Source organism: Protopterus annectens, chromosome 16.part0 (genome assembly GCF_019279795.1).
Source record: "Protopterus annectens isolate FY-2018-M chromosome 16.part0, PAN1.0, whole genome shotgun sequence".
NCBI lineage: Eukaryota > Metazoa > Chordata > Ceratodontiformes > Protopteridae > Protopterus > Protopterus annectens.
In genome coordinates this window covers 247,702,851-247,730,118 of record NC_056750.1, presented here as the reverse complement: position 1 = coordinate 247,730,118, position 27,268 = coordinate 247,702,851, and the positions used below count along the sequence as shown (strand labels likewise).

General features: G+C 44.0%; 1 protein-coding gene across 1 annotated transcript in view; it reads left to right on the top strand.

Annotated features, from left to right (window-relative positions):
• The window catches only part of FEN1 (flap structure-specific endonuclease 1), a 607,423-nt gene that overhangs the window by 73,369 nt on the left and 506,786 nt on the right, over window positions 1-27,268 (top strand). The window lies entirely within an intron of this gene.

Here is a 27,268-nt window from a genome sequence, read left to right as displayed (position 1 = left end):
TTTCATAAACGAATTGCTAAAATTTGATATTTCAACATTTCATGATTATGAAGTGAAACTATATATTTGTGTGTGTGTATGTATGTATATGTATATATATATATATATATATATATATATATATATATATATATAATCTAGTGTGTATATATATATATATATATGTATGTATATATGTATATATATGTATATATATATATGTGTGTATATATATATGTATATATATGTGTATATATATGTGTATATATATGTGTATATGTATGTATGTATATATGTATGTATGTATATATATGTGTATATATATATATGTATATGTATATGTATATATATGTATATGTGTATATATATATATATATGTATGTATATATATATATATATATATATATATATATATATGTATGTATGTATGTATATATATGTATGTGTATGTGTGTGTATATGTATATATATATATATATATATATATATATATATATATATATATATATATATATATATATATATATATAAATAAATATCTTGTGTGCATCTCGCGTGCTCTCCAAGCAGCAGTCAGTGCAGTTGCAAGGTGAGACTGGTATTTCAGTAGTCAGGATCAAAGGACAATTGCAAAACCTTAAGTAATGCTTAAAAAAAACACACACTGTACAGAACTGGTACTAAATGACAAAATGTACTTGGACGTGATGGGTGCAGCCAATGTCTAGCAAGTAAAATGTATTTCTCTCATGGGGTTACTTTTCAAAGCCATATGATGCCCTTTTCTTTCAAACCCATTATCACTAAAGAACATACACTGACCATTCTGTTAAAGACAAGTGCTTCTTCCATGGGACCAGATAAGATTCCCAGCAGACAAGTAAATAGTACCAAGCATACCTTATGGAACCTCTAAGCTATTTAAACTGAGCCTAAGTACATGACGTGCCCCAGATGTAGCCTAGTACTCCCCCCCGGAAACATAGACCAGTCAGGCTAGATCACCACAATCTAGGTTTGTTAAAAGATGGCTTGTTTGTAAAGAACCTGGTTACTTGAAAGGGTAGGACAATGGTCAGTATATGTACAGCTTGATTATTTTGATCTGGCCAGCGCATTTGACACTACCCCCTGTGCTAGCGTAGTTAAACTAAATGCGTTACAAATCTTGGCAAGATGGATGGCAAATTGCCTAAAAGACACGTAATCCACATCGGTGTGTATGTGACAGTTGCAGCATCAGACAATATGAAGGCCGTCAGTGGTGTCCTGTAGGGGGACTGCTTTTGTACTATATTTGTCTGAGCTACTGACTAAAAACAAGATCTATTGCTAATGAAGTTTGTAGATGACATGCTGTCCAACAGGAACAGAGCCTGATAAATACCTGGTGCACTGAACGTGTGCTTAATGCTAAAAAAAAAAAAAATGAAACTTGGATTCGGGATGGGGGGCAGCATATAGCACTGACAGGACCCTGCTTCAAAATGAAACTATAGTTGGAGAATCTGAGAACTTGGGTCAGTTTTCACTCTTTGACCACCGTTCAGCAACATTTATTAGGAAATCTTTTTCTGTCTTTAATTTTCCCAAATCTTTGGGGTTTCTAATACCATGACAGGTAGTATAGTTTCTAACTTTTAGCCTGAAGTGCTCGAAGTAGCACCTACAATGTGCCCAGTAATGACTCATCCTGCAATTCGAATGGAGTTGCTTATATCTGTAACATAGTTTGATTGTAAAGTCTTGTTAAGACCCATTGCTCCTATTGCTGGAACTGTTTGGGTTTCCTCCTTCCATGTTGTCCTAGTTTCTGCCTGCAAATACTGGTATTTTTATGACCTGGTGTGTGTCTATGTAAGACACTAGTCACTGGGTGTAGCAATTTCAATGATCAATGCTACTTTATCTTTTCATGGACTACAATGTTTAGTTTTCTTGCATCTGTTTTTTGAACTATTGGTAATGGATGATCCATGTGATATAAACTGTAGCATTTTCTATAATGCTTTGTGACTCCCTTTCAGCTACCACCACAGTATTATGTTTGCACAATCCACAGTGCAACAGTCTTGCCACGTTGTTATGACTTTCAGTATAATCATCCTGCCATTGGTATGTCACAGCCAGCAACAAGATGTGCGACTGCCATTCTATTTTACAAAACCTACGTTTGTCTTTTTCCCAAGTTCAATGGACTTTGTACACCAGTGTGTTTGTAGTCCCCTCTCTTGGGCCAGCACCATTAACCTTACGTACTTTGGTTTAAATTCACTTCTCCTTAACCAATCCTGTGTTCAGTCCTGATCAACATCAGGCTTTCAGGAGTTTTCTATAGTTGCCAACTATGTGTTTTCCACATTCTTGCCTTTATATAATTATTCACCTTATATTTTTTGTTTTTTAGCACATTCATTTGCTACCTGACTTTATTTACTTCTGCTTTGATTTCCATTCTTGCTTGACACAGATATGCTTGTGTGATAATAAGCTGGGAAGTAGTCTTAGACTTGTACTCCTCGTTTTTAAAACTTTCACTGTATTTGGGTTTTGTGAGGTTAGCAGGTAAGTATGGAGTCCCACGATTGCAGATCTATACAAGTAATCCATTCTGAGGAGGCCCATACCTCCTCCTGAAAGGGAATTTATAGTTTTGGTATGCACTGCCTTTTTTTTTTTTTTTCATTTTGAGTATGAAGCATCCTTGTTTTCCTGTCCAACCTATCTGTCCTCTTTTGGAGCCAGTCAGTCACTTCAAACCTGCAAGTTAGGACAGGAAGAGCAAATTGATTTATGGCTTGGACTTTGTTCCTACATGTCAGCCCTGTTTTCAGTATTCATAGGTAGGAACTAAGCTATCGGCCCTGGGGGCCTATACAAGCCCAGCCAAAAAGGTACCCTGGCTTTTGCCACCCAAGAAAAATTTCCTGTGCCACTGTCTAGCAGAGCCACAGAGGTGATCTCGGGGTGAATTTCCTATTTCCCATCCAGTCATCAAGATTTTTCTTGGTGCTAATGAGCTTTGTTTGATATAGATGGGTAGTTTATTCCAGAGTATGTGAAGTCTCTGGGACAGGAATCTATTCCTCCGGCATGTTCTGCTTATTGCGGTGACAAAGGTTTACGTTTCTAGAGCATGTAGCTCTGAGGGATTAGGATTTCTTTAAGTGGAGCATGTCCAACAGCTCTAGGTTTGACACAGCTTTGTAGGTTAGGCAGAGATCACCTTTGCGTAGGCGATATGCGACTGAGTAAAGCTGGATTTCTTTGAGACTGTCTGCGTAGGGCATCTGTTTGAGGCCGGTAATCCTCTCTGCGGCTTTCAGTTGTAGATGTCTTGTGAGGTACATAAAAAAAAAGGGGCGTTGGACTTTATAATGGGTCTAATGAGTGATGAGTAGAGGACAATGACTTCTTTTTTCTGGATGAGAAACCTTTTGTGATGAGATGTGCCACGTAGAAGGATTTCCGGACTATGGCGATGTGATTATCAAAGGAGACACTACTGTCCATCTGTGTCCCAAGGTCTCATCACACTTGCGGTGTTAATTTTAGTCTTCTGAAGTATTTCTTAGAAAGTTTTGCATTTGTCCATGTTTTATTGTTTATCCTTAATCAGTTCCAAAATATTTATATACACTTGCTCAGGTTCTTTCACATTCTGGCCCCAAACTTGTTTTCTTGGTACTGCAGGTTTCCTGCATTAAAGATTTTATTTGCACATTTATAAAGACCAAATGACGTTCTTATGTCATCTCAAAAAGTTTTCACCACTTGCAGTTGTGCTTTGTTCCTCATCTGAGGAGCTATATAGTTTTTAAATCTACAAGAAGTCTTTACACTGTCATGTGTTCTGAGAGCCAAATTGTAGCCATGACCTTATCTGTTAAGTAGACAACTTTTAATGGGTTAAGGACAATACAAAAGAGCCAACAGTTGACAGTCACCCTGGAATATTCCCCTTTGAATTTGTATCCTTGGAATAATTTGTCCTTTATCATTGCTTAACTGCAAGGTGGGTTGCCACTGTTTCATTGCTGCTGTAATCAATCATTGAGGGGGTATATCTTATACATTTTTAAGCAATGTTTTGTCCATGAATGTGGGATACTGTCAAATGCTTTTTTGGAGCCTATCCATGCCATACTTGGATTCTTCCCCTTTATACAGTTCTCTATTATGACTTTAACAGCAGATGTCCTTTGTTCCATATGACTTTATTTTGTTACCCTTTTGTTATATTGCTATGATTGAGTTTTCTTCTAAATGAGACTAAACTGTCTGCATCAGTTTCATCCTATAGTTTATATGTTGTAAGGCAAGTTACTGGTTTTATAGTTGTTTTTTAGCATAGCTTGCAGTTTCACTCAAGTTAGGAGTGTTTTTTCTGGTTGTTAACCGGGTTGGCCTGGTGTGTTCAGTGTGCATATAAGTGGTTACTACTCGTGGCTAAATCCTCATGTAAAGATAATACCTTTAGCTGGAAGTTAGGTACTGCATCTGGGCCTGGGGTTTTCCATTTAGGAATTTTTCATAACTTTGTTTCAATCTCTCTGGCTGTTACTTAATCCCATTTCATATCCTGTACATTTGAACTTTTCTCTTACTGCTTCTGTCATAGGTTCATAGAATGTTACTAGGCTATTGACCTGAGAGTCTTTAAAAGCCTAGCCATTAAATCCCAGTATAATACTAGATGAGAGAGTCTATGCCCAAGAGTATTCTAGCAAGGGTTATCCATGTCCAGAGAAGCAGTGGCAATCCCAGGCAGAAATTTATGGTTTTCCGTCCACAGTAGACAAATGGTGGTGGAAGTTGAGGTCAACTTTGTTTTCCCAGGTCTCTCACTGCAGAATTGTTACTTGGGGTATTATTTTTATCAGCAGGGGCATTGTTTATACTTACTGGAAATAGTTTAAGGCCATGGCTTTGCCAATCATTGGTCTGTGTAAGCCCCTTCTGAACAACAAAGATCGCTAGTGGATTCAATGATGGCACTTAATTTGCAGTCATCTGCAAACTTGGTTAGCTACAGCCCCTCCTTTTTGGCCTGAACTTCAGAGAAGTATTTGCCAAACAGAAGGTGTCCAGCAGTGACCCTTGTGGGATCCCACTGGTGACAGGTCTGCTGGAGGAGGTGAAGTCTTACACTTTGACTAAATGTTGTCATTCTGTGAGCCAGTTTGCAACCCACCTGACAACATAGGAGTTGATATTCAACTGGGTTAGTTTGTCATTGATGCCCAAATGGGGGTTTGTTTCCGAAGGTATCGGCCACGTTAAGATAGGCTGTGTGCACAGCTTTGCCTTCGTCTGTGGCTCTGGTCACATTCTTGAAGTCTACCAGGTTTAGCAGGCACAACCTGCCCTTCACAAAATTTAAATAGGACGGATCTGTGGTTTGGAGGTCACCTATATTCTTTGAGATCCATTATTCATTTCATTGCCTTACAGAGGAGGCTAGTTAAACTTATGGGTCTATAGTTACCCGGGTCTGTTGCTGAGCTGCCCTTATGGAGGAGAACAGTCACTGTTTTTCATTCATTTGGGGCAAAACCAATACTCATGCTGCGGTTTGAATTTGATGCCTAGTGGAGTAGCAAGTTCTGGTTTAAGAAAATTAAGAACGCAGCTCTGAATGCCATCTGACCCCATGGAGGCTGTGTTAGTGTTGGAGTGAGCATTCAGGACTTGCTGTTTGGAGATGCAGGGAGGAGGTGATGTTGAATACATGGTTTGGTATGATTTTGGGGGGGGGGGTGAAATTTTCACTGTACCTGTCTGTCAGGTTTGCAATTTCTGCAGTGTCTGTGTGCAATAGAATCCACAATTAGTTCAGCACACATCAGAGTCCTACCTTATATGTTGCAGATGTAGCTTAAGAAGGCTTTGATTATTCTTTGCTATGGTTGCTAATTTTTTTTCATAGTTGCTTTTTAAGGATTTTATGGGTTTTTATAGGTTCATAAGTAGGTACTAGGCTATCGGCCCTCGGGCCTATATACGAGTAGCCAAAATAGTTCCCTGGCTTTTGCCACCCAAGAAAATTTTTTCCTGCACTTCTGTCTAGCGGAGCCACAGAAGTGATCCTCGGGGTGTATTTACTATTTCCCATCCAGTTGTAGAGATTTTTCTTAGAGAGCTAATGAGGAGCTTTGCTTGACATGAGTAGTCTGTTTCAGAGCATGGGAAGTCTTGGATAAGAATCTAGCCCTTCAGCATGTTCTGTTTGTTGTGGTGGCAAGGTTTAGGTCCCTGGAGCATGTGGTTCGATAGATTGGAGTTTCTTAAGTGTCATGTCCAACAGAACTGGGTTTGACATAGCTGTATGTTAGGCAGGGGTCACCTCTGAGTAGGCGATAAGTGACAGGAGTAGAGCTGGAGTTTTTTGAGACTCTGCGTGCCGCATCTGTTTGAGGCCATAATCCTCTTAGTGAGGTATTTGTGGCATTTGTAGTTGTAGATGTTTTGTGAGGTACATGCCAAATGGGGTGTTGTACTCTGTAGTGGGTCTGATGAGGGGGGGTCTGATGAAGGATAAGTAGAGAGGAACAATGACCTTTCTTTTTTTTCTGGAGGTGAACCTCTTTGTGATATGTGCCGCATAGAAGGATTTCCTGACTAATAAATCAAATCACATCACCACAGTAAAGGAGAAACTACTCTCCACCTGTATCCCAAGGTCTCATCTCACTAGGTGTTTAGTAGGCAACCGCCTATGTGGTAGTTTATGGGTACAGTGTTTTTCTCAAAGGGGATGACAATGCACTTATTGGCATTGAGCTTGAGGCCATGAGTTTGACACTAAGCATCTGTCTCAGAAGCCTCTCTATAGAATGGTCCACATCATTAGGTGATTCTATTATGACACCTAGTTTGCAGTAGTCTGCAAACTTAGCCGAAAACCTGCTGTATTAGCCTGGACTTCTGAGAAGTAGATGTCAAACAGGAGAGGACCCGAGTCCTGTGGTACTCCCCTTGTCTCTGGTCTGAAGTCCGATTTGGAGTCTGCTACTTCCACTGTGTGGGTTCTGTCAGTGAGCCAGTTGGCCACCCATCTTGTGACATAGGGATTTATGCTCAGTTTAGTGAGTATCTATAATTCCAGAGTGGGGGATGGTGTCAGAAGCCTTGGGGAGGTCAAGATAGGCTGTGTGCACCACCTTACCCACGTCCACAGCCCTGGTGACTACAAAGAAGTCTATCAGGTTTAGGAGACGTTCCCTACCTTTTACAAATCTAAACGGAGTGGGGTTCAGAGTTTGGAGGTTACCTATGTCCTTGTTTATAAGCTTCAAGATGATATGTTCAATAGATTTGCAGACCAGGCTTGTCAGGCTAATGGGGCAGTAGTTCCCGGGGTCCATGGTGGCACCCCCTTTGTGGCGTGGGATAACCGTCGCTGTGTTCCATTCAGTAAGCACAAAGGCTGAAGTGAGGCTATGATTGAACATGGTACTTGGGTGGGGGTATCGGTTTGTTCTGTAGTTCGTGCAGAACACTGCCTGGGATGTTGTCCGATCCCATGGATGCTGTGTTTTTGGCTTTGGAGTGTGCCGTCTTTACTTGTACAGCCGTGGTTACAGGGGGGTTGCATTCTTCTGGTATAGTGATGCTCCCTTTGAAGGGTGGGATGAAATTGGCCCTGAATCTATCTGCCAGGATGTTGGCAATATCAGTTGGTTCTGTATATCTAGTGCCATTGTGCTGCAGCTCAGAGCAGATCTGAGTGTCGCTGTTGAGATTCTTGACATAGCCGTAGAATGCTTTGTGGTTGTCTTTAGAATCCGTGGCGATTTTTATTTTCGTAACTAGCTTTAGAGGATTTATTACAAATCCCTGCTTCTTACTGAGGCTGACCAGGGAGTTCCTGCAATCGGGGGATTTTACTCTTGCAACAGCTTCTTCCTTCTGTTGTAGAGATTATGGCAGTGGACCAGCAGATTGGCTTCCTTTTTTTTGAGGATAGCATCTTGGTTCTGTTTGGAATGGCACAATCCATTCACTCGTATGTGCTTATGCAGTGCATTTGTGTAGGATTCAGCAGTCGTACCTCTGTTGTCCATCTGTATGAGTGTCATGAAGCTTGCCACGTCTGTCTTGAGCATGAAGTTGGCTTTGGAGAAGTTTTTTATGGTGGCTTTCTTAGTGGGGGTGGAATATTGGTCTAGGGTGATTAGCTTGTGGTCAGATCTGACCAGCAAGGAGTTTACCTCTGGCGTGGAACATAGATTGCCCTTACCGGAAATGACAAGGTCCAGGATATTGCTGCCCCTGGTGGGGAATGGACAAGCTCATCCAGGGCTCTGGAACTTATGAATTCTAGAAAGCGTTGAGCAGATGAGTTAGTACATGACTAGTTTTCCTAGTTGATGGTGGGGTAGTTGAAATCGACCATTATTAGGGTATTGGGCTGTACCTTAATATTGCCCAGTATATCAAGAAACGTGGAGTGGGCATCCTGGGGCCATGAAGGATCTGTAACAAGCTACAACCTGGACTGTAGTCTTGCCTGGTGTTAGTTGCACTTGGGTAATTTTGTATAAATTATGTTGCGCAACTAGCCTGGAGGTGTGGATATCTTTAATGAATATGGACACTCCTCCTTTTGTGTTTCCGTCGAGGTTAGATGGCTGAAAGGTGTGGTATGAGTTGTAGCCTGGTAATGCAGGGGTGCTCTCTGGAGCCTTAATGCAGGTCTCGGTCACTGCGCAGATGTTTATGTTCTCTATTTTAAGGAGTGCCTTGAGTGAGTGCATTTTGAGGTTTAGACTTCTAGCACTGAGTAGCATTACCCTTAGATTTTGCTTGCTTATACCTGTTATGGTGGGGAGTTTGTCATTTGAACCTTAACTAAAAAAGGCACTATAAAGTTGGTAAGGGCCTTTGCCAGTATCCGGAATCCCAGGGGCGACAGGTATAGGCCATCTCTGGCAAAGCATCGTGGTTTGTTAGTCATGTCGTTTCAGGCAGGCAGACACTGGATCCCCTTGGAATGACACTAGAAGCTTGGCCAATTGTTGAAGCCAATCATTTTGTCCTTGTATTGTGGTATCATTCTGGGCAATGGCAGGATGCTACTCAGGGCTAGGATCATACCTGCCTGGTCTACATGATCTGAGAGCTCCTCCGTGTCTCATGTAGTCCAGGGAGGTTAGTCTCAGGTCATTTGCACCAACATGGACAATGACTGTCATATTTGTACTTGTGGAGTGACCGGAGCGTTTGTGTTGTGGTGGATCCTGGCACCCTACAGGCAACTGACAGTAACTTTCTCCTTGTTTAGTCTGGTGAGTGGGACATCAGTGTGCCTGACTAGTCGCCTATGACTAGTGTGTTGGGTACATTGTTTTGTGTTATGGGCTGAGGTTGAGTGGCGCACTGATTTTATGGGCATGTCTCATTTGCGTAGTGTTAGGGGTGGTGGTTGCTTGCGTTTCAGCTTTGAGGTCTCTGGGTAGATTTTAGAGAGCCTCCGTGAATATAGGTGTGCGTTGTGTTACTGTGTGGGTGTAGGTGGTGTAGGTTTTGATGGACCGTGTTGGATGGGGTGTGGTGCAGGTGTTTACCTTCTCTTGACTTTCTAGTCCACTCCTAGTTGGAGAGATCTTGGCTTCCAGTTTGGCTATATAATTGCATCTCTCACAGGTTGCAATGTTGGGTGGTAGGAGAAGAGGATTGTCAGTGTACATGAGGCAATTGCTATATTAAACAAGATGCCCAGATTCATCAGGTGGCCAGGGGAAAATACCAGAAGCTGACCCTTAGACATGCCTTGATAGGTGCTTTATTAATTTTAAGTACTAAAAACTGGTTTCCTCCTAACAAGTGAGGAAAGTTTAAGTGCTGCAGTAATTTGTAGATGTAGTGCTTGCAACGAGTTTTGAACAAGGATACAGTTATGTGCTAAAACTAGAAAACTCGCTAGTTCTAAGGGAAAATTAGAAGAGCATTTAGTATCCTATGCGGCACACCAACACTAAGGGCTTTTCATCCAGAAAAAAGGTCATTTTCCCACTCTACTCATCCACCATTAGACTCATTATGGAATACAACGCCCCATTTTGTATGTACATCTCAAGACATCTGCAACAACTGGAAAGGCCGCAGAAATAGCTCACTAAAAGAATCACAGGCCTAAAGCAGATGCCCTATGCTGACCATCTTAAAAAAAAAAAAAAAAAAAAAAAACACTCCAGCTGTACTCTGCCCCATGTCGTCTACTCAGAGGCGATCTCTGCTCAACCTACAAGGCCATGTCAAACCCAGAGCTGTTGGACATGCTACACTTAAAGCAATCCCAATCTCTGAGCCATACGCTCCAGGGATCTAAACTGTCGTCACAATGAGCAAAACCTGCTGGAGGTATAGGTTCCTGACCCAGAGACTCCCCAGACTCTGGAATAAACGAATAAACTGCTCATACATGTTAAGCAGAGTGCCTCTGGCCCTCTTCAAAAGGAACCTTCATTGGATGGGAGATAGGAAATTCACCCCGGGGATCATGTCAGTCGCCCTGCTAAACAGGTGTCCAGGGAAGTAAATGCGGGAAGAAATAGCCAAGGAATTATGGCTAGGCTTGTCTAGTCCCTAGGGCCGATAGCCTAGTACCAACCTATGAACCTAAAAAAAGCTTCAAGCAAAAGTAAGTCTTGGCAGTGTAAATTAAGTGATGGTCACTGTGACACCTTGACCCGTGTACAAATAGGCAAAAAGGGGTTGATGCAATTTTTTAAACCCAAGTAAGGTCATAATGTCAAGTTAACTGTGCAATTTTATGCAGAGCTTTCTTTGCTGTCTTGAGCTGGTAATGGACTGTAGAGCTAAAGTAGCCAACAGAGTGCATGACTCATTCAGTTCTGGCATAAGTTAGCAACAATCATTTCAACACCTCATGACTACATGCCTTCCCCTGCTGTTCCTTTCCTCGAGCTCTAGTCTTGCTAAGTGCTTAATTTTGTGTGATGCCTGACAATGTAGTCCGTATCCATCTGAATAAATCCCCAACTTAAACATTTTCTGTACACCATAAAGAGTGGTAAATTTGGAAAAGCTAGCATTTCCAAGAGTTTTGTATGTCATGTTGTATGCCACCTCACCTCTGTATTGCAACCATTATCAATGCAGTCAACACTCAATGACCAGTTCTCCTCCCCAGTACATTTTCTTTAACACAAATTGCTGCCCTGTCCCCCCAAAGGGGTTACTCTTCCTGATTTCATTCTCAAGCAAAAGTGATTAGATGTCTAAATGTTTTTCATGTTAATGATTCATATGTCAATCTGTACATCATAAGGCATATTACTTGTAATGTTTTGTAGTGTAAAACAAGCCTGCACATTGGCATTAAAGGAACAATACCAATGATGTTGTTCATCTCACATTGCTGCAGTCCTAACACTTGGGTAGTCCGCTGTCCCCCGGTCGGCCCGAATATCAGAGTATAAGGCTGACGTCGGTCAAGGCGCATTTGACTGACATCAGAACGTCAGGGTACAAATGCGCATGACCGACGTCATATCCTCAGTCTTTTTTGCCGCATGGTCCGATGCAGAAGCAGTGTTGCAAGTGCCGTTCGGCGTTCTGAAATTTTTCAATTTCGGAGTTTCAGACCGAAGTCAGAGTTGGTTAAGTACCCCGTTGGGGAATATTTTGTTTTTTTCTTGCCTCAGTGGTTTACCGGATGTCAGAAAAAGTGAATAACTGTATTTCTTGTGGGAAACAGATTCCGCATAGGGACTACCATAATTTGTGTATACCTTGTTTGGGACCTGAGCACGACGTTGTTGGGTGTCGCTTTTGTGCTAGGTTTAATAAACGCACTATAAAGCGAAGGTTGGATTGTGCCAGGTTGGTCTTTGGGAAGCGGTGCAATTACAATATGCCGCCGGATGCTCCGGCGCCGGCTTCCTCAAAGAAGCGCAAGGACAAGGCAGTTAAACCTAGGTTAGAGGAGTCGTCCGAACCGGACGCGGGTTCTTTAGAGGCGTCAGGGGAACCGGTGGTTCCGACGGAGGCCTCTCTGGAGTCCCAGGGAGAAACTTTGATTTTACAGGATGTGGCCTCCCAGGAGGCAGGTCAGGCTATAGGGGCTTCAGATTACTTTACTCCCCTCCCTTCCTAAGGTGTCTAGGCCCTCTCTTACTGCTTCCAAGGCTTCTCCTAGAGGCAGGTCTAGTTTAGCTGCTGTGGGTGTCACTCCTAGTTCTTCAGGTTCTGTGCCCAAGAAGCACATGCTTAAAATGGCAGAAGATTTAATTACTTTAATTAGAGGCTCTATGCCCTCTCCTGATAAGAGGCCTAGGATGGAGCCAGTGTTGGAGGATTATGAGCAGGCTTCGGATGTGTCTGAGTCTTCGGCTGAAGACTTGCAGGAGTATTCTCATTATTCTGATTCTGATGTTTATGATTCTACTCCTTCTGCTTCTCCTCCTGAGGATTTTTCTTTTTCAGAGACCCTTCACTCCATGAGAGAGCACTTTAAATGGGAAGGTCAGGACTTCTCTGACTCCAGGAAAAGGCTTAGGGAATTTTTGTTTTTACCCCAGCATAGGCCTTTGGCTATACCTCCTGTTTTGAATGTGGTGGAAGATGTGTTTGCAGAGGCTTCTCTTAATCCTGACTCTTTGCCTCCTGCTCCTGTTAAACCAGATAGGTATTACAGGGTGCCTGAAGCTCATAAGTATCTTTTTAAGAGTCCTAGGGCAGACCCAGAAACTGTTAGCCAGGGGCCTAAGGGTGTTAAGGCTTCTGTTGTCAAGAATCCGGTTCCTGCGGATAAAGAGGCCAGGGCCTTGGATAGATGGGGAAAGAAAGTTTATACTTCTTCCACTCTAGCCATGAGAGCTTTGAATTGCCAGTTTCACATGTTAAAATATCAAAATTATCTCCTTTCACAGTTGAAATCTAAGGTTGATGCTCTGGCGGAAGGTATTGATTGTAAAGAGTTACAAGATTTAGTGCATGTTTCTGAACAGGTGGGTAAGCATTCTTTGCAATGTGGTTTTGATGCTGTACAGGCCTCCTCTAGGATGGCTGCCACTGGGTCAGTTCTTCGCAGGCATGCCTGGCTGAGGGATCAAAATTTATCTGACCATGTTAAAACTAGGATTTTGGATGCCCCTTTGCAATCTGATGTCTTGTTTGGTTCTCCTGTTGAGGCAGTTTTAAAAAAAATGGAAGACAAGGCTAAGTCTATGCAGACTGTTAAAGATTTTTTGCAGATTCAGCCTCCAAAGTTTAGTAGAAATTGGCCTACTAAGGGGTGGACGTATCCTTCTTATGATTCCCAGTCTAGGGGTAGATCTAGACGTGGCAGGGGCAGAGGTCAGGGCTCTTTCAGGCCTAGAACTGGGGGTTCTCCTGCACAGTCTTCGGGTGAGGGCAGGGGTCAGTCCTTTCGTAAACAGACCCAATGACCTACCTTTTCAGCTGCCAGAACCTTCTCGCCTGGCAGCACCTTTGGGAGGAAGGTTAGCACTTTTCAAAGAAAATTGGAGTTTGATTACCCAAGACAGATGGGTGTTGGATATCATACATCACGGTTACAGGTTTTATTTCCATACCTTGCCTCCTTTCAAAGGCATGTCAGACATTCCTCCTCAACAAAGAATAGAGGCTCACAAGCAAATTTCTCTGTTACTCCAAATAGGGGCCATACAGCCGGTTCCTATGCCAGAAAGGGGCCTAGGATTTTATTCTCGCCTGTTCCTTGTACCAAAAAGGGGAACACGTGGAGACCAATTTTGGATTTATCTATCCTCAACACTTATCTGGACATTCCCAAGTTCAAAATGTTGACGTTACAACAACTTTTACCTCTGCTGGGCAAGGATCACTGGATGGTAACTTTGGATCTCAAGGAGGCTTACCTTCATGTTCCTATCAGACTAAGTTGCAGGAAATATCTGCGTTTTCGGACTGGGACTTCTCACTATCAGTTCTCTGCATTGCCCTTTGGCTTATCTACTGCGCCCAGAGTATTTACGAAAGTTCTGGCTCCAGTGATAGCTTTCTTCAGGCTAAAAGGAATACAAATCTATCCTTATTTGGACGATTGCCTGATTCTGGCTCAAGGAAAGGACGAGCTTCTTCGTCATTTGGAATATGTGATAGCAGTGCTAAGATGCCTGGGGTATTCTGTGAACGAAATGAAGTCCAGTCTAGTACCCTCTCAAGACATGTGCTTTCTGGGTGTAAGACTGAATACAGCATCCCAGATGGCCTTTCTAACCCCGGACAAACAAAAGAATCTTTCCCTTTACTTCCATCATCTTTCTCTTCAGTCCGGCTGACTGCAAGGACAGTCCTTCAAGCCTTAGGGTTCATGGCATCTTGTATTCTGGTGCTTCCCAATGCCAAACTGCATATGAGGAAGTTGCAATGGTATCTCAAAATGTATGGACACAGCACTGCCAGGATCTGGACACTGTCATTCAAATAATACCTTGCATTCAAAAGGAATTTTTGTGGTGGGCTCAGGAATGTCACCTAAACAAGGGACTCTCTGTGACCCGGCCAGAGGCGAGTCAGATTCTAACAACTGATGCCTCAGACAAAGCTTGGGGAGCTCATCTAAACGGAAAGTGGATACAAGACAAGTGGCCTGTCAGACTACTGCATCTACATATCAATTTGAAGGAGATGTTAGCAGTCCAGTTTGCATTAATAGCTTTCAAGGATTTACTTCTTCCAGGGCAGGTGTTGATTCTAACAGACAACACAACTGTCGTGTGGTACATCAACAAGCAAGGGGGAACACATTCTTATCCTCTATGCAGGCAAGCAATGATTTTGTGGGAGACTGCTCTCAGTTTACAACTAAGTCTTCAGGCAAGGTTTCTGCCGAGCACAGAACTCCTTAGCAGATGTGTTAAGCAGACAAATCATGGATCCCCACGAGTGGAAACTGGATCTTCATGTATTTCAGAAATTGACAGTGTCCTGGGGAACTCCAGACATAGATCTGTTCGCTTCTCCACTAAACCACCAGCTGCCAAAGTTTTGCACGAAGAGGTTTCATCCCACAGCTTGAAAAGTGGATGCTCTTTCTTTCAGTTGGAAAAATCTTCATGTGTATGCCTTTCCACCTCTGCCTCACCTCCCAAAGGTACTTCTGAAGGTCAGACAGGACGAGCCAAGGATGATTTTGATAGCTCCAGATTGGCCTCGACAGCACTGGTACCCATTACTGAGAAGTCTAGTACGGAAGCCTCCATGGCCTTTGCCTTTGATTCCACATCTGTTGTCCCAGGAGGACAGCCATCTGCTCAATGTCAAACTTCACTCTCTTCACCTAACAGCCTGGCATATTCTGTTTTAAACCATAGAGGGTCTCAACTTCCACAACAAGTTTTGAATGTGATTTTGGAAGCTAGAAGGCCTAGTACAAGGAAAGTGTACGCAGATAAATGGAAGAGATTTTTGTTTTGGAGTGCAGCTAAGGATTTGGATGTTTCTGAGCCTGATTTAAGTGTGGCTCTTCAATATCTTACTGAGTTATTGGACAAAGGTTTGTCCTTCTCTTCTATTAAGATTCATGCTGCAGCAATTTCAGCTCACTATGACTGTGACCCACCATTGTTTTCTCATCCTTTGTTCAAGCAATTTCTTAGAGGGGCAAAGAATATAAGACCCCCACGAAGAGCTCCTACTCCTGCTTGGGATCTCAATTTTGTGTTGGAGAAACTCACTCTACAACCTTTTGAGCCTGCAGCTACTGCTGAGTTGAAATATTTGTCATGGAAGACTGCTTTTTTGTTGGCCATTACCTCTGCAAGAAGGGTTTCTGAATTGCAGGCCCTTATGGCAGTTGAGCCTTTCTTAATTTTTCATAAGGACAGGGTATCTTTACGTACTAATCCTTCCTTTATGCCTAAAGTGGTTGTTAGTGTGGCTTTAAACCAAACTATTCATTTACCTACTTTTTATGCAAATCCCCAAAATAAAGGGGAAAAGATTTTGCACACTTTAGATGTACACAGGCAGTTGCGATATTATTTGGACAGAACTAAAGGGTTCAGACAATCTCAGCAGTTATTAGTTTCTTTTGCTTTGTGCTCTCAGGGCAAGCCCGTGTCGAAACAAACTATTTCTAAGTGGATTGGATTTTGCATTGCTTTCTGTTATTCCCATCATGGCAAAGAGATTCCAGCTGGGATTAGGCCTCATTCCACTAGGGCTACTGCCACTTCAACAGCTTTTTTGAGGGGGGTGGCAACTAAAGATATTTTGGAGGCAGCCACTTGGAGTTCAGTGCATACCTTTTCTAGGCATTACCACCTTCCACTGTACTCTAAATCCAGGGCTGGTTTTGCCACTGCTGTGTTGCAGGGCATTTTGGCAGCTCCTGCTTCTATATAATTTAGCCATCCTCCCTTACCTCTGCTTTGGGATTCTACCCAAGTGTTAGGACTGCAGCAATGTGAGATGAAGAACATAGTACAGTTTTGTACCTACCATAAATGTAGATGTTCGAAGATCCACATTGCTGCAGTCCAATTTACCCTCCCTCCTTCCCCTCTGTAGTTTGAGGTGGTTGTGTGGGTTGAGTTATCCATCTGAGGTATATTGTGTATATTGTGTATATTGCATATATATTGTATATATTGTACATATTTTTGGTGTTAGGCTGGTTGGTTGTTTAGTTGTTGTCTTTGGGTTTGGACCTTTCTTTTTAGGGTCTTCTGACATCTGGGGCAAGAAAAGACTGAGGATATGACGTCGGTCATGCGCATTTGTACCCTGACGTTCTGATGTCAGTCAAATGCGCCTTGACCGACGTCAGCCTTATACTCTGATATTCGGGCCGACCGAGGGACAGCGGACTACCCAAGTGTTAGGACTGCAGCAATGTGGATCTTCGAACATCTACATTTATGGTAGGTACAAAACTGTACTTTCTAAATTTGGTCCATGCTCAATTTTATAAAGGAAGTCTGAGTTCAAATAAAAGATGCATTCCAATTTTTTTTTTGTAAGTGAAACCATGTCACTGAAAAACATTTAAGGCCTTGTCAAATGCTTGTATAAAGTGCCAGAGTAAGCAACTAGAAACCAAATGACCAGTTAAGAATAAACTATGGCTTGTCTAAGATTCTGTTTGTGTGGCTGCACATATATCCAACATAAATGCACGTACTATTACGTTCAGACACCTGTACATGTGCATGCATTTTATATATGTTTGTACACGCAAATATATGAATGTGTATAATGTGTGCTCGAGTACATGGCAAGGTGGGACACCTTTACAGAGGGTGAACCTTTGCCACCCCTTGCCTAAACACCCATTCACGTAAGGTATATTCAGCAGCCATGGGCGGAGGTGGAAGTTTAGATTGTTTTAGGCAGTACTTTGCAAGGTAATTTTGGTTATGGAGGGGAGTTTTAGGGTCTGGGAGCAATCTGGGAATTTAGGTTTAGGGTGATGAAAGTGAATAGTAAATTTGTAGAGAAGGAATTTTTGGTTTTAGGGATGCCTATTTAGGTTAGGGTTAAGGACAAAATGGAAGTTGAAGGGGTTCTGAGAGAGTTTTGCAGTTTCCTCTGGCCTGGTTGGGAGGGATTGTTTAGTTCACGAGGATCGGGCTTGTGGGAGGTGGGGCATTTTGCACTTAGGGCAAGGGTAGGATGTTCATCGTGCATACAGCTGCAGTCCTCACAGATGGGTTCTCCTGCCGTCAGGCGGGTCCTCGGTCGGCCGAATTCCAAAGTCTAGGTCCAGCGTCTGTTGTCATCGCTTCTTCCCCGACGTCAGTGCGACAGGGGTATAAAGGAACCAGCTGACGCCATTTTCTTCAGTCTTTCTTGCCGCACGGTGCCCGAAGCAGAAGCAGTTCGCAAGTGCTGGTCTGTCACCTCCTGAGATTACGAAAATTTGGAAACCGAAGTCTTAAAAGCTAAGTACCCTGTTGGGGAACCTTTTCTTGCCTCAGACCGATGTCAGACAAAGTTAATAATTGTATTTCTTGTGGGAAGCAAATACCGCATAAGGATTTCCATTCCCTCTGTATACCTTGTTTAGGCCCAGACCACGAGGTCTCGGCCTGCCGCTTTTGTGCTACATTCAACAAACGCACTAAGCGTCGGGCGGAGTTCGCCCAGCATTATTTTGGAAAAGCATTTAACTATACTATGTCATCGGATACTCAGACTCCGGTTTTGTCTAAAAAACGAAAAGACAAGGACCGACCGACACTCAAGGTCCGTGGCCTCTACCGACACCACGCCAAAGCAGGCTACACGTGGTCTGGTTCTCAGTGAGGTGCCTACGCAGCCCCTGCCTACCAACGATCTGCCTTTGACGGTGTCTCCTGTACCCGAGGTCGCAGGCTCCTCTGCCCACACCCCGACTACAGATACCGAAGCCACTGTCTTGAGTTGAAACTCAGAATTTGGACAGGTCCACCTCCACCTCCACTCAAGGTGTCTTCAGACTTTCCTCTTTCAAGGCTTTCACTAAGTCTAAAGCAACCATGCACTCTAAGAGACCAGCTGCACAGGGCCCCTCTCCAGGCCCCATGCCTAAGAAACAGATGCTTAAAATGAGTATTTAATTACTCTTATCAGAGGTTCTCAGCCCCCTCCAGACAAAAGGCCTAGAGTGGAGGAAGATTCCCCCTCCTCTGATCAGGGCTCCATTATTTCAGAGCACTATGATCAGGAACAATATTCATCGTGCATGCAGCTGCAGTCATTACAGATGGGTTCTCCCGCCGTCAGGTGGGTCCTTGGTCGGCCGAATTCCAAAGTCTAGGTCCGACGTCAGTTGTCTCCTTCCTTGGCGTTAATGCGACAGGGGTATACAAGACACAGCCGACGCCATTTTCTTCAGTCTTTTTTGCCACGCGGTGCCCGAAGCAGAAGCAGTTCGTAAGTGCCGGTCTGCCAGCTCCTGAAATTATGAAAATTTGGAAACCAAAGTCTTTAAAGCCAAGTACCCCGTTGGGGAAACTTTTCTTGCCTCAGACCGATGTCAGACAAAGTTAACAATTGTATTTCTTGTGGGAAGCAAATACCGCATAAGGATTTCCATTCCCTCTGTATTCCTTGTTTAGGCCCAGACCACGACGTCTCGGGCTGTCGTTTTTGTGCTACTTTTAATAAACGCACTATTAAGCGTCGGGCGGAGTTCGCCCAGCACTTTTTTGGTAAAGCTTTTAACTATAAAATGTCGTTGGAGACTCTGACTAAAAACGCAAGGACAAAGACCGACACTATGCCAAAACCGGCTACACGTGGTCCGGTTCTCAGTGAGGTGCCTACGCAGCCCCTGACTACTGACGACACTTCTCTGGTGGTGTCCTCTGTAACCGAGACTGCAGGATGTTCTTCATCTCACATTGCTGCAGTCATAACCTGTGGGTAGTCCGCTGTCCTCGGTCGGCCCGAATACCAAAGTGTTAGGCTGGCGTCGGTCATGGGCGCTTAGATCTGACGTCAGTACGCCGTGGTACTAAAGCGCATGACCGACGTCATATCCTTAGTCTTTCTTGCCGCATGGTCCGAAGCAGAAGCAGCATTTGCAAGTGCCGTTCGGCGTCCTGAAATTTTCGTATTCTGAGTTTCAGACCGAAGACCAAGTTGGGCTAAGTACCCGTTGGGGAATAATTTTGTCTTTTCTTGCCTCAGTTAAATCCGGATGTCAGAAAAAGTGAATAATTGTATTTCTTGTGGGAAACAGATACCTCATAGGGATTACCACTCTCTTTGTATTCCTTGTTTGGGGCCTGAGCACGGCGTAGTCGGGTGTCGCTTTGTGCTAAGTTTAATAACGCACTATTAGCGTAGGCTAGATTGTGCTAGGCTTGTCTTGTAAGCGGTGTAATTATAATATGCCGTCGGATTCTCCGGCCGCTGCCAATGAAAAGCGTAAGGAGAAATCTTTGAAATCTAGGCAGGATGAGTCCGTTCCGGATGCCGGTTCTTTAGAGACCACGGTGGAGTCTGTAGATCGGCCAAGGTTTCAGTTGAGGCTCAGGGGGAACCTTTAGTTTTGCAAGATGTGGCCTCTCAGGAGTCAGGTCAGGCTGAGGGGGCCTCTCAGGTTGCTGTACTCCCTTCTTTGCATAAGGTGGTTAGGCCTTCTCCCTCTGTCTCTAAGGTACCTTCAAAGGCCAGGCCTGGTTTGTCTTCCTCTGGCGTCAGTCCTAGTTCTGCAGGTTCTGTGCCTCAAAAACATATGCTTAAAATGGCAGAAGATTTAATTACCTTGATTAGAGGTTCTATGCCCCCTCCAGATAAGAGGCCTAGGGTGGAGCCAGAAGTGGAAGGATTGGAACATTCTTCAGATTATTCAGAGTCTTCGGCTGAAGACATTCAGGATTTTACCCCTTATTCTGATTCTGACGCAGAAGATTCTAGTCCCTCTGCTTCCCCACCAGAGGATTTTTCTTTTTCAGAAACCCTGCATTCTATGAGGGAGCATTTTAAATGGGAAGGTCAGGATTTCTCAGATTCCCGAAAGAGGCTTAGGGAATTCTTGTTTTTACCACAACATAGGCCCTTGGCTATTCCTCCGGTTTTAGATGTTGTGCAGGATGTTTTCTCTGAGGCTTCACTTAATCCAGACCCTTTACCTCCTGCCCCGGTTAAGCCAGACGGGTATTACAGGGTGCCATAGGCTCACAAATATTTGTATAAGAGCCCTAGGGCTGACCCAGAAACTATTAGCCAGGGACCTAAGGGTGTCAGGGCTTCTGTTGTAAAGAATCCAGTTCCCATGGATAAGGACTCTAGAGCTCTGGATAGGTGGGGTAAAAAAGTGTATACCTCTTCCACTCTTGCAATGAGGGCTTTAAATTGCCAGTTTCATATGCTGAAGTACCAGAATTTTCTTCTTAGTCAAGTTGAAATCTAAGGTGGATGCTTTAGCAGAGGGCATAGAATGTAAAGAATTACAGGATTTGGTTCATGCCTCTGATCAGGTGGGTAAGCATTCTTTGCAGTGTGGTTTTGATGCTTTGCAGGCCTCTTCCAGGGTGGCTGCCACTGGATCAGTTATTCGTAGGCACGCCTGGCTTAAGGATCAGAACTTGTCAGAGCATGTTAAAGCTCAATTTTGGATGCTCCCTTCAGTCTGAAGTTTTGTTTGGTTCTCCTGTGGAGTCAGTCTTGAAGAAAATGGAGGACAAAGCTAAGTCTATGCAGACTGTTAAAGATTTTTTGCAGGTGCAGCCCCCTAAGTTTAGCAGAAATTGGTCTACTAAGGGATGGGCTTACCCTTCTTCTGATTTACAGTCTAGGGGCAGATCTAGGCGTCGTAGGGGCACCGCTCATGCACAGGGTTCTTTTAGGCCTAGGACGTGGAGTTCCCCTGCGCAGTCTGCTGGTGAGGGCAGGGGCCAGTCCTTTCGTAAACAGACCCAATGACCTGCATTTTCAGCTGCCCGATCCTTCTTGTCTGGCAGCTCCTCTAGGGGGAAAGTTGGCACTTTTCAGGCAAAATTGGCTTTTAGTCACCCAGGACAAATGGGTGTTGGACATTATAAACCGAGGCTACAAGTTTTATTTCCACACATTGCCCCCTTTCAAAGGCATGCCAGACGTTCCTCCTCAGCAAAAGGCAGAGGCTCACAAACAGATTTCTTTACTTCTTCAAATGGGAGCTATCCAGCAGGTTCCTCCATTAGAGGTGGGCCTAGGATTTTATTCTCTCCTGTTTCTTGTACCAAAGAAGGGAGACACTTGGAGGCCAATTCTGGATTTGTCTATTCTCAACACATACCTGGACATTCCAAAATTCAAAATGTTGACTTTGCAACAACTTCTACCTATGCTAGGCAGAGATCACTGGATGGTAACTCTGGATCTCAAGGAGGCTTATCTTCATATTCCTATCAGGCCAAGCTGCAGGAGATTCCTGCGTTTTCGGGCTGGGACTTTACATTATCAGTTCTCTGCATTGCCCTTTGGCTTATCTACTGCGCCCAGGGTATTCACAAAGGTTCTGGCTCCGGTGGTAGCCTTCTTCAGGTTAAGAGGAATACAGATTTATCCTTATTTAGACGATTGCCTGATTCTTGCTCAAGACAAAGACAAGCTACTTCATCTTCAGTATGTTATGGCAGTGTTAAGGTGTCTAGGGTATTCTGTGAACGAAATAAAGTCCAGTCTAGTACCCTCTCAGGACATGTGCTTTCTGGGTGTGAGACTGAATACAGCCTCTCAGATGGCGTTTTTGACCCCGGACAAGCAAAGAAATCTTTCCCTTTACTTCCAACAATTGTCTCACCTGTCCAGGCTGACTGCAAGGACAGTCCTTCAAGCCTTGGGGTTCATGGCATCTTGTATTCTGGTGCTTCCCAATGCCAAACTGCATATGAGGAAGTTACAATGGTATCTCAAGAGTGTATGGACACAACACTGCCACAATTTGGACACTGTCATTCAGATAATACCTTGCATTCGAAAGGAATTTTGTGGTGGGCTCAGGAATGTCACCTAAACAAGGGACTCTGTGACCCGACCAGAGGCGAGTCAGATCTTAACGACAGATGCCTCGGACAAGGCTTGGGGAGCACACCTCAATGGAAAATGGGTTCAAGACATGTGGCCTGCCAGACTTCAACATTTGCATATCAACATGAAGGAGATGTTAGCAGTCCAATTTGCATTGATGGCCTTCAAGGATCTACTACACCCAGGACAAGTGTTGATTCAAACAGACAACACAACTGTCATGTGGTACATCAACAAGCAAGGGGGAACCCATTCGTACCCACTATGCAGGCAAGCTATGATTTTGTGGGAGACTGCTCTCAGTTTGCACCTCACTCTTCAAGCAAGATTTCTGCCAGGAGCACAGAACTCCTTAGCGGATGTTTTGAGCAGACAGATGGTGGATCCTCACGAGTGGAAACTGGATCCTCATGTATTTCGACAGTTGACAGTGATTTGGGGGACTCCAGACATAGATCTGTTCGCTTCTCCACTAAATTTCCAGCTGCCAAAGTTTTGCACAAAGATGTTTCATCCAAAAGCTTGGAAAGTGGATGCTCTATCATTCAGTTGGAGCAATCTTCACGTCTACGCCTTTCCTCCTCTGCCTCTTCTTCCCAAGGTGCTCTTGAAAGTCAGACGGGACAAGCCCTCCATGATTCTTATAGCTCCAGATTGGCCACGTCAGCACTGGTACCCTCTACTGAGGAGTTTAGTACAGGAGCCTCCTTGGCTTTTGCCATCAAGTCCACACCTTTTGTCCCAGGCAGGCAATAATTTCCTCAATGTCAACATACAGTCCCTGCATCTGACAGCCTGGCATATTCTGTTCTAGACCCTGGAGGGTCGCAGCTTCCTCAACAAGTTTTGAATGTTATTTTGGAGGCCAGACGGCCTAGTACAAGGAAGGTTTATGCTGATAAATGGAGGAGATTTTTTCTTTGGAGCAAAGCAAAGTGCTTTGATGTTTCAGTACCTAATTTGAGTGTTTCACTTCAGTATCTTACAGAACTATTGGACAAAGGTTTGTCTTTCTCCTCTGTAAAAGTTCATGCTGCAGCCATTTCTGCTCACTATGACTGCGACCCACCTTTCTTCTCTCATCCTTTGTTCAAGCAATTTCTTAGAGGGGCAAAGAACATAAGACCCCCACGTAGAGCTCCTACTCCTTCCTGGGATCTCAATTTTGTGTTGGAGAAACTCACTTTACCTCCTTTTGAACCTGCAGCTACAGCTGAGTTGAAGTTTTTGTCTTTGAAGACAGCTTTTTGTTGGCCATTACGTCTGCTAGAAGGGTATCTGAATTACAGGCTCTAATGGCAGTTGAACCCTTCCTAATATTTCATAAGGACAGGGTCTCTTTGCGTACTAACCCTGCCTTCATGCCTAAAGTGGTCTCAAATGTGGCCTTGAACCAGTCTATTTATCTGCCTACTTTTTATGCTGATCCTCAAAATAAAGGGGAAAAGATTTTGCATTCTTTGGATATTCACAGACAGTTGCATTATTATTTGAGCAGAACTAAAGGGTTCAGGCAGTCTCAACAGTTGTTTGTTTCTTTTGCTTTGGGTACTCAGGGAAAACCTGTTTCTAAACAAACTATTTCTAAGTGGATTGGTCATTGTATTGCTTTTTGTTATTCTCATCATGGTAAGGAGATTCCGGCTGGAATCAGACCTCATTCCACTAGGGCTACTGCCACTTCTACTGCTTTTCTGAGGGGCGTAGCTACTAAAGATATTTTGGAGGCAGCTACTTGGAGTTCAGTGCACACTTTTTCCAAACATTGTCATCTCCCTCTTTACTCCAAATCTAGGGCTGGGTTTGCCACTGCAGTTTTGCAGGGCATGTTAGCAGCTCCCAATGCTTTATGATTTTGCCAACCTCCCTTTCCCTTTGCTTTGGGATTCTACCCACAGGTTATGACTGCAGCAATGTGAGATGAAGAACATAGTACAGTTTTGTACCTACCATAAATGTAGGTGTTCGAAGATCCACATTGCTGCAGTCCAATTTTCCCTCTCTCCTTCCCCACTGTAGTTTGAGGTGGTTGTGTGGTTTGGGTTGTAATTATGGTTTGTACATGGGTGGTTGGATGTTTTTTGGCTATGGCCTTTCTTTTTAGGGCCTTCTGACATCTGGGGCAAGAAAGACTGAGGATATGACGTCGGTCATGCGCTTTAGTACCACGGCGTACTGACGTCAGGTCTAAGCGCCCATGACCGACGCGAGCCTAACACTTTGGTATTCGGGCCGACCGAGGACAGTGGACTACCCACAGGTTATGACTGCAGCAATGTGGATCTTTGAACATCTACATTTATGGTAGGTACAAAACTGTACTTTCCTTGGCCCCCACACCCTGACTACAGCTACCGAAGCCACTGAGTGTTGAGCCTCTTAATGTGGACAGGTCTACTTCCACCCATGGTGTCTTCAGACCTTCTTCCTTTTCCATCAAGGCCTTTACTAAGTCTAAATCAGCCATGCACTCCCAGAGGCCTGTTGCACAGGGCCCATCTCCAGGCCCCATGCTTAAAAAGCAGATGCTCAAAATGGCTGAGGATTTAATTTACTCTTATCAGGGGTTCCCAACCCCCACCGGACAAGAGACCCAGTGTGGAGGAAGAATCTCCCTCTTCTGACCAGGGCTCCATTATTTCAGAACATTCTGATGAAGAGGAGCATTACTCTCCCCTTTGAAGATTCTGATGCAGAACAGTCCATTCCTTCTGTATCCCCCCCAGAGGATTTCTCATTCGGGGAAACCTTGCATACCTTGAGGGAACACTTCCATTGGGAAGGCCAGGATTTTTCAGATTCAAAGAAAAGGCTTAGGGAATTTCTTCTGCTACCTCAGCACAGACCTCTGGCGATACCTCCTGTCTTGGACATACTTGATGGTGTTTATTCGGAAGCTTGCCTTAATCCGGATTCCCTGCCTCCAGCCCCAGTCAAGCTGATAGGTACTACAGAGATGTTCTTCATGTTTCACTGTTGCAGTCATAACTGTAGTCATAACTGTAGGGTGCTCCTGCCGGCAGGCAGCCCGAGGTCGGCCAGAATCCCAAAGTCTGGGTCCGGCGTCGGCTGTACAAGCTAGTACCCTGACGTCAGTACGCTCTGGTACATAGCCCTCAGCCGACGCCATCTTCTCCAGTCTTTCTTGTTTTTTTTTTTTTTTTTTTTTTTTTTTTTTTTTCAGTCTTTCTTGGTGGAAAGCAGCTCGCAAGTCGTTGGTTGGCGATTTTCGAACAGCGTATTTTGTTGTCGGTCCGAAGTTCTTGCTTCTCTTCTCAAAGCTAAGTACCCCGTTGGGGAATCTTTTTCTTGTTCCTCCGATGTCAGAAAAAGTTAATTGTATAACGTGTGGGGAACAAATACCTCAAAGATTTCCACTCTTACTGTCTACCTTGCTTAGGCCCTGACGACGTTTCTTGTCGGTTCTGTGCCAGGTTCAACTCTCGTACTGTTAAGCGCAGGTACGATTGGGCTCTAAATTATTTTGGCAGACGCTTCAATTATAGAATGTCGTCAGACACTACCGGAATTCAAAAGAAGCACAAAGACAGGACTCCGAGGTCCAAACAGGATTCGTTGCAGCTGGAGCCAGCGTCCGGTTCGGCTGTCGTCAGTAAGGCGCTTTTGCAGCCCCTGTCGTCCTCCACTTCTGAACCGATGGCCGATAGACTCCCATGGGGAGCCATCAAGGCCTACTATTTTAACTGCTGCAGGACTTTCGGACGTCGCTCCCTCAGATGGGTCCGGAACCGCTGTGCAGGTACCGGCTTCTGAGGGGGTTTTCAGGCCTACTCACATCACTATTTCAAAGACAAAGACTCCTGTTAAGTCTAAAGTTCCTGCTCAAGCTGCTTCTGAATCTACTCCCAGGACACAGAAGCAATTATTGAAGATGGCTGAAGATTTGCTTACAATGATTAGGGGTTCTCACCCCCCTCCTGAGAAAAGGCCTCGACAGGATGTTCCTCTGGATTCCTCTGACCAGGCTTCTGTATCTTCTGTCTCTTCCTCAGATCAGGACTATTCTTTTCCTCCTTATGAGGATTCGGATGCTGAGGACTCCTTACCCTCGGCCTCTCCGCCTGAAGATTTCTCTTTTGGGGAAACCTTGCATGAGATGAGGGAACATTTTCATTGGGAAGGTCAGGAGTATTCTGCTTCCAAGAAGAGGCCTAGGGAATTTCTTCCTCAACATAGGCCTTTAGCTATCCCTCCTGTCTTGGACATTGTAGATGATGCTTTTTCTGAGGCTAATTTGAATCCTGATTCCATGCCTCCTGCTCCTTCTAAGCCTGATAGATATTATAGGGTTCCTGACTCTCATTTATTTTTATTTAAGAACCCTTCTGCGGATCCTGAAACTATTTCTCAGGGCTCTAAGGCTGCTAAGGTTGCTTCTTCTAAAAATCCTATTCCCTCTGAGAAGGATTCTCGTGCTTTAGACAGGTGGGGAAAAAAGGTATATACTTCTGCTACCCTGTCTGTAAGGGCTTTAAATTGCCAGTTTCATATGTTTAAGTATCAGCAATTTCTTTTGTCTGTTTTAAAGCAAAAGCTTGCTTCCCTTCCTGCATGTGCAGAGGATAAGGAACTTCAGGATGTTTTGCATGCTACTGAACAAGTGAACAAACAGTTTACATTGTGGTTTTGATGCTTTGGATGCTTCTTGCAGGGCTGCAGCCTCTGGTACTGTTATCAGGAGACATGCCTGGCTCCGTGAACAAAGTTTACCTGAACAGGTTAAGGCTAAGTTGTTAGATGCCCCTGTTCAGCATGATGTTCTTTTTGGATCTAAGGCTGAGGAAGTTATTAAAAAGATGGAAGAAAA